The sequence below is a fragment of the Amblyomma maculatum genome, chromosome 1 (genome assembly GCF_055883805.1).
Source record: "Amblyomma maculatum isolate TAMU_Amacu chromosome 1, ASM5588380v1, whole genome shotgun sequence".
Taxonomy (NCBI): domain Eukaryota; kingdom Metazoa; phylum Arthropoda; class Arachnida; order Ixodida; family Ixodidae; genus Amblyomma; species Amblyomma maculatum.
The window spans coordinates 361,598,236-361,605,498 of NC_139344.1; positions in this window are offsets into that span (position 1 = coordinate 361,598,236).

Below are 7,263 nucleotides of genomic sequence, written 5' to 3' on the forward strand. Positions count from 1 at the left end.
TAGGAGATGGTCAGTGTGATGATGTGGTCAGTGGGTTTTAACGTTAGGAAAGAAAGAAGTGCGGAAAGTGCGCAGGATACGTGAGTGCGTTCGCTGGTGCTACATGTTTGCTTTGTTGCGGGTTTTGGTTCCTTGTAACCGTTTGCCTGTGCCAAGCGACGAGCCCGCAGGAGTGGACCTCCACGTTTGCGCACCTGTACACATGCGTAGCGCCAATCACAACACCACATCCGATGAGCAAATTGGCAGGCGGGTGCAACTTTTTTGCCTCCGAGAGCATATAACAATCCTGGGTCCATTGTTCTGCCTCCATCATAGGCGTTTCACAGGCGTCTGCCCGCTTGGACATCTAACACCCGATTTGGCGGTTCAGCCACTCGTTTTGTTGTCTCAGACAGTCGCCAACGCATTCTCGCCAACGCTTTATCTTTCTTTCTTTAGGGGTGTGTACCCACTTTCGCTCGCTGCATCGCCAACCTTTCGACAGGGAGCATATGACTACCACGGTAGGTGTAAGGGCCGAGCCTCAGAACAACGAAGTTAGATTAGCACGCACAGCCACCGCTAAACGGCAACTGCTTTGCCGCTCGACAGAATTTTGGTATCGAACTTGCCGCTGACATAATCCCATTGACTGCGAGCAGGCCCGATTTGTCACGCAAGCACTATCGTATTGTGACTGTGACCGCATTTTTCGTCTTTCGACAGTTCTCCGGCTCCGCAGCGCGACGCTTTCCATCTTTCCCAACAGGCACCCCGGATACCCTATGATAGGTATTGCTAGCTTTTCTCGGTTATCATCGAGAGCGAATGATTAGCGAGAGATGCAAGTCTATGGTAGCTAAGCTGTAGTAGCGAGGTTAGCATAGTTTTCATAGCAAACATGAGTTATGCAGTTGAGACTCCAGGTGGCAGGAGGTTATGCCTAGGAAAGCATGCTAGAGACGTACCAATTGGGTAGCCCTTCTTGCGGGTGGTGCTTCGATGCCAGCGTTGGGTGATTCACGGCCCATCGGGGTAGCTTTGAGCAAGGATACCCGAAGCGCTGATACAGCTCCAACGTTTTCCGAATGCCGCTTTCCGCTGCCTGCGGTGGCCCACTGGGCGCACAGGATCGCCACCACGAAGCACGGAGGAAGCATCACTGTCGTCAAATACGAGCGTAATATTTGCGCTGTACTCCATTGTCGAGGAGACTTTCCATTTGTGACAGTCCTAATTAACTGATTAGCTAGCTCAGGGGCAATTGTATAAACTTTTCATCTTCGATAATCTTAATGTGCTGATTAACATGAACTCTGCAATAAAAAATTAAGTTACAGAAAAACTGCAGCAAGAGAAACGAATTTGTGCAATAGTTAGAACGAGAAATCTTTGGCAAGGAACGAAAATTGATGGATATTGACCGGTTCCTGGACAGACTATTTTCAAGATGCGAAGTATGGTTTATATTTAGATGAAAGCTGTCAGGGTTTGCATAATCCTCAGGTCACACCCCTATGCCCCGAGATACTGTTGAGAACTTGGGTAGCGGGGGGGGGGGGGGGGGGGGGGGAGTGGAGTGTCCTCTGCTCATAGTAAGTAACCGATCGGTACCAGAATGAGTGAGATAGGCCTAACGTGTTTTTGCGACCGCATGCGGTTCTTCAGCATGAAGCGAAATATCGAAACGCACGTGCTTTTGAGTTTAGTCCCCATCGAAATGACAACATGGCGCCCCTCCCTGATCGATGCAGCAAACTCACCCACACCTTATAGAAATAAAAGTAAGCAACTGCAGTATATTTAGGGGAACTGTTTGTTGGCCTTACCTTATAAACAGAGTCATTTACCTTAGAGCGGAGTTAATTCTTTCGGCGAAGGCTTATTGGTTATTTTTCTGAATAATATTGAGAGCGGAGTGCACTTGAGGCCTCGATAGGATCGCTGATTGCTTGGTTTGACGAGACAGCTGCACACCCAGCTCGTCATTTGTCGTTCTTGTGAGGAAAGGAAAAGGTAAAATCGGCGGACCTTAAAACTGCTTGCGTAATATTGCGCACTGGCCTTGAGCAAGACGAAAAGGTTGCTAGCGAAAAATATTGCAAGGCTGGAGTACTAGCCAGAAGGAATTCTTTCAGGATCTTTATTGCACATAACATCTAGTAGAAGATATTGCTGAAGTGATGTTTTTATCACGGCCGACTTTTTATGTTCGCCTTTAAAGAAAAGATTACAGTAGATGAAGTACCGAAAATATACTATTGTTAGGAAAGCCAGTTTTTTGGGAAGCTGGTTGCCCAATTCGGAGTACAAGAAACGAAGCTGTGCAGCCATACTTTATGCTTTTGCAGGAATGTGCCTTCTGCATTGCTATATAAGTGTGGTCGGGATCATTTTCGACGCCATACAAACAGGCTTATGCAAAAATACGGCAGGTACTCATTGAGTGCTATTGACAGCATTCAAATCTTTTGTGAATGTCGCAATCAAGCCCCTGTAAGGATAGTGTTACCAGTGAATATTTTAGAACATGTAAGCAAAGATTAAAATGTGAAGGACACTTGCGTGATTGAGGAGCCGAATTCGGAATGCTTAGTTGGGTTCGATTTCGTAGATGTATCTCGCTCGGGGCAGAAGTGACACCACGTTGCGAAACGTCGCTTTACTCACAAACCCACATGTTTGAGCAGACAGGCGGCGTTTTGTGTTTCCTTTTTTTTTTTTTTGCTTAGTGTGTTTACAAGTGTTCTTTTACGGAATTCAAACGCGAACCTGTCTAGTGATTCAAAGAAGATTTGCCCTTTCAGAGGCTGACGAGGGTACAAAGAGAACTTGAAGTTTGCTGACAGGATGGCGCTTTCAAGAAAGGTGCCGGTATACACGGGCTTCGTTTTTGCTGCTAATCCTATTGGAGTCGGCAGGCGTGGAAATACTTTTTAGTTTCGTAGTATAAACGGTGGCGTCCCGCCTTACTGACGAGTTGTCAGTTTTCACGGATAACGCTTCGGAGTACATTGCCTTTGCGGGCCGAGACCGTGCTGACAGAGAAGCGGTGGTTGAAGTAATGTTTCACTTGTTCTAACTGTGTTAAGGAGACCGCGGGCGTAAACGTCACGTTTGTGCATGCTTGCATGTTTTACGATTACAGAGTCAATGGACGCTGCGAAGGTGCTTCAAGTAGGTGGTTAAAAAGATTAAAGTGACTCTGGAAGCTATGTTTATTTTGTGTAAATGAAGTCAGCATGCCACAAGTAGTACATACTACTTATGCAAACCCGGGTTCTTCTCCGACAAGCCGCAATGCTTGCCAGAAACTGAGCAAATAAAAACTAATTAAGGAATAAATAATTTTTATACGCTCATAATACCAGCAGGATTTATTTTATGCTTTTTTGAGGTAGATATATTTGATCTCAGGGCCTTACCGGTAGCGCATATTAGATGCTTTATACGAAGGGCCGGTGAAAGTTCTGATCGAGGACTTCAGCAAGCGAATCGTAAACATCGTGATATCCACAATGCATAACTTAAAATAGCAATAAATTTGCAGATATGAATATTATGCAATCTGGATAATTTATAGCTAATTTGTTGTGTGAGGTAGTGGAGGAATTTAGTAGTATCCTAATAGTGCGAATGTGTCGTTTAATTTGAGCTAGGTTTTGCTCCAAATAATATGTGGATGTTGTTCACTCTAAGGTGTACGAGGCAGTCCTGTAAGGCTTTCTAGTTGCAGAACTCAATGAAAGCCCCTCAGTTATGTGAAGATAGCTCGCCTGGCCTACAACCGGAAGGGCAGCACTTGTTCGGCCACTTCTTGTTCCACAAGCCTATTTTGTTTTCTTCTGATTAGAAAACACGTTAAAATGGTGCTCGAATGACCACAGAATCTGTGACGGCATTCCTACATAGACCATGGAAACTTTGTCGTCATGACTCAAGGGTTTTCGGGAAACATGCACTCTAACGCCACTGCATTAAAACAGGAACCAGTGCACTAAGCAAGTGGTGGTTTCCCGCTTTTTTCATAGAAGACCAAGATTTTTCTGGCAGCATCAGACGACTTTTTTTAGAAGGATGCGGAAGGTTACTTTCATAAAAAAAAGGACTTCTGCGTACTTGAGGGAATATTTGCTAATAACACATGCTTTCTTCTTCCCCCGAGCGGTAAGGGAATGAAACGACCTAGATAAATCCAACTGCGCAGCATTCCTTGGAAAAGTTCATTGAGCTTGCAGCCTCATCAGTACTGTCATCAAGCCAGGCTTAATGACCATCCAGAGTGTGTATTGGTCTTTTGTTGTTGCTCACTCGATCGTTTATCAGGTGTATGATTGCATTAAGGAATGCTTTGAGACGTGTTTGAACTTATGCTTTGAACGAAAGAATAGTTGACCATCTTCTGTCTTCTAATGTTCCGCTCTCGATGTGTCCGTTTATGAGCACTTTGATTTCCAGATTTCTTGTCTTTTTAAACTTGATCGTTGGCTTTTGTATCATTGCTTAATAATTTGCATCTTTCTTGTCTATAAGTCGACTGCTGTAACAGACCCAAGAGGGGACCAACAGATTGTTCAAATAAATAAAAATAAATTTTCTAATGCAAGAGTCATAGAGGTGGTCATTATCAATAATCGAGGCACATTTAAAATATTTGCGTGGAAGATATAATTTACAAATAATTTTTCAAATTTCTCCTGGCGACCGCTCGCAAACGATTAGGTCGACTTATCACCGCGCGCAGACCTCGCCGATGATGTCATCGGGACTTGCTGGGTATGTCCGCTCATTGGACGCTCCCAAGCGTGGTAAGGCGTCGTCTTTATTTTGTTCTGCGTGCCGGCGTGCCCTGACCGGGGGGGGGGGGGGGGGGGGGAGGGCAAGGGGAATTGAGAGGAGCATAATATTCGATCACCACTATGATCAGTGTTATTGATGCTAGCTTCAACATATTTGAGGTGTAGATAGGGCTGCTGGCATACCTATTGGTTGTGCGCGTTTTCCGTATTCAGGAAATCGTTTTTAGTGGGAACTGCGTTCCTTTCACGTATGCCGGTCGACAGCACTGTCCGAGGCTCATCTTGATGTATGCGTAAGAAAGCCTCCTATATAAGCAGTGCGACTTTATTTCCTACTTTGTGGAGATGCGCAGTACTTCTATTTAACGCTGTGTGGTCTTGACAACGTGTGCGCTTCGGACAACATGACACGCTCCGGACAATATGACATGCTTTAATAAACGCTTAATGCGACGCATTTCTTGCGTACGATGAAGCGTTGCGAATAATTCACATTTGCCCCATCTCTCTCCCTATTAAAGCATCCGCCTGCTGAGAACGAGCAGAACTGATCCTGAAAAAAAATGGAAAAATCTCGATGCTTTTTAATGTAAATGAAAGTATACTTACATAGTGTTGGAATATTTCTAAAGACCATGTACTATAGTACTCTGTAAAAGGACCAATAGCAATGGTTGTAGAAAGGAATACAGATCACGTAGTTTTATTACAGCTGAACTGTGATGAAATTTTGAACGGAATACGAATTCCCAGTGTCACTAGCTCACAGAAGGTAGACTGGATCGACATTGGGCAGTTAGAGCGCTTTACTGCGGTGCGCGTCAAATAATTGGTGTAAGAGCAAAAATTCTTGCCTGAAGGGAGAGTCCATGTGGTGACCGGTGAAATGCACCTGTGATTTCAGTAATTACCGCGAAGCCTCGGTACGTATTTTGAGGCGCTAGACATCAGCTACATGAAGGCGCGTTGATTAGAACGTTAGATAGATTTTATTGCAACTTTTGAAAGTAAGTACACATTCCCACAGGATGAGATGGCATGAAACAGGCAGAGCATGCGTTATTACAAGGCTTTCAATTCTTATCATATTCTGCAAACATGGCATATCAGAATCTGAAATAAAGCATTTACGAGAGTTGTCCACTGTATTCAAATATAGTCACAAAAAAGATATTCAGGGCTGTATAACAACACAAAACTGATAAGGCTGATATATACAAAACATGCGGTAAGTGATACTTGGGAAACAAGCATCGAAAAGTGCATTTAGTTAGCTGTAAATATAGTAGCGCTAATAACTCAGCTCATGATGTAAATAATCAGAAATGAACATTAATTTAGGAAGTTAATTGGGGCATCGCACAGATGCCAGATGAGCATCCTAATAATAGTTAACTACCTGGGGGTTATGCTACACTTATTCCATGATGAAATAACGACACGCACGGATTCCATGTTGCAACGGCTTGTTTTATGTGCGCTGGAACCATAATTAGTCATGTCGAGATAGAAAAATGACAGCAAACTGCCGCAATCAAATAGGAGCCACTTGGGCACCATTACAATAATTTGAGCTAGCAATCGAACACAAGAAAAGTGGATCAATAAAATTCCGGTTGTCCGGAAGTATGGAAAAGCGAAACACTGCGCTAAGATCAAGAATGCGGGTATATAGAGATGCGAGGTAAAAGTTTTCGATGGCGTGCGCAGGAGTGTCTTGCATAGGCGTGTTAATAATTATCACAGGTGACAATGTATTATTGCCGCCGCAGTCGCACTACCATAGATTATGGGCAATCGTGACGCGATCATAGCGCAGTAATATTTGGTGCAGCTTCTCATTCGTCAGCGGTTACCCCGCACGCACTGTTGCCGACACTTGTTCCAATTTGAGAACATGGCGGGCGGCGCAAGGCATCGCTGCTTCTTGAGAAACAAAGCCGACGCCACGTAGCACTTGTCGGAAGAATTGGTGGCGAAGTAGGGAAACCTGCGAGTGAGATTGTTATGCATGACACAGCTGCTTCCAGCGCTCTTGTAAGCAGGAATGGTATGAAAAGGGGGATAGAAAGCAAGAAGAATCGACGACGACCTCTGGAGGAGGTAATGAAAGAACTAGCTGAATAATTTCTTAAACCGCTTATACTTCCGAAACAACAATTTTCTGTTCTTCGTTCTGTGAATTTTTCACCCTCGGTCCTACGACTGTAAAACAACCAATTTGACAGATAAGAAGTTGTTTAAATACAATAATTAGGTGTGAAGCATGTGGATGACTGAGCACCCTAAATTTGGTGTTTTACACAGCGTTAAAAAAAAGGCAGACGCTCGCTTATGTCTGGTTAAAAGCAGGGAATAATCTCCAAAAGAGGTGTGGTTAAGAGAATTCGCTGTCTGCAAAACTGGGTCCGGCCGGGAAAAATTCATCAGCAGCACATATATATGTAGTTGCTGTGCTTGGGCCTGCAGCCGGCAGGCAAAG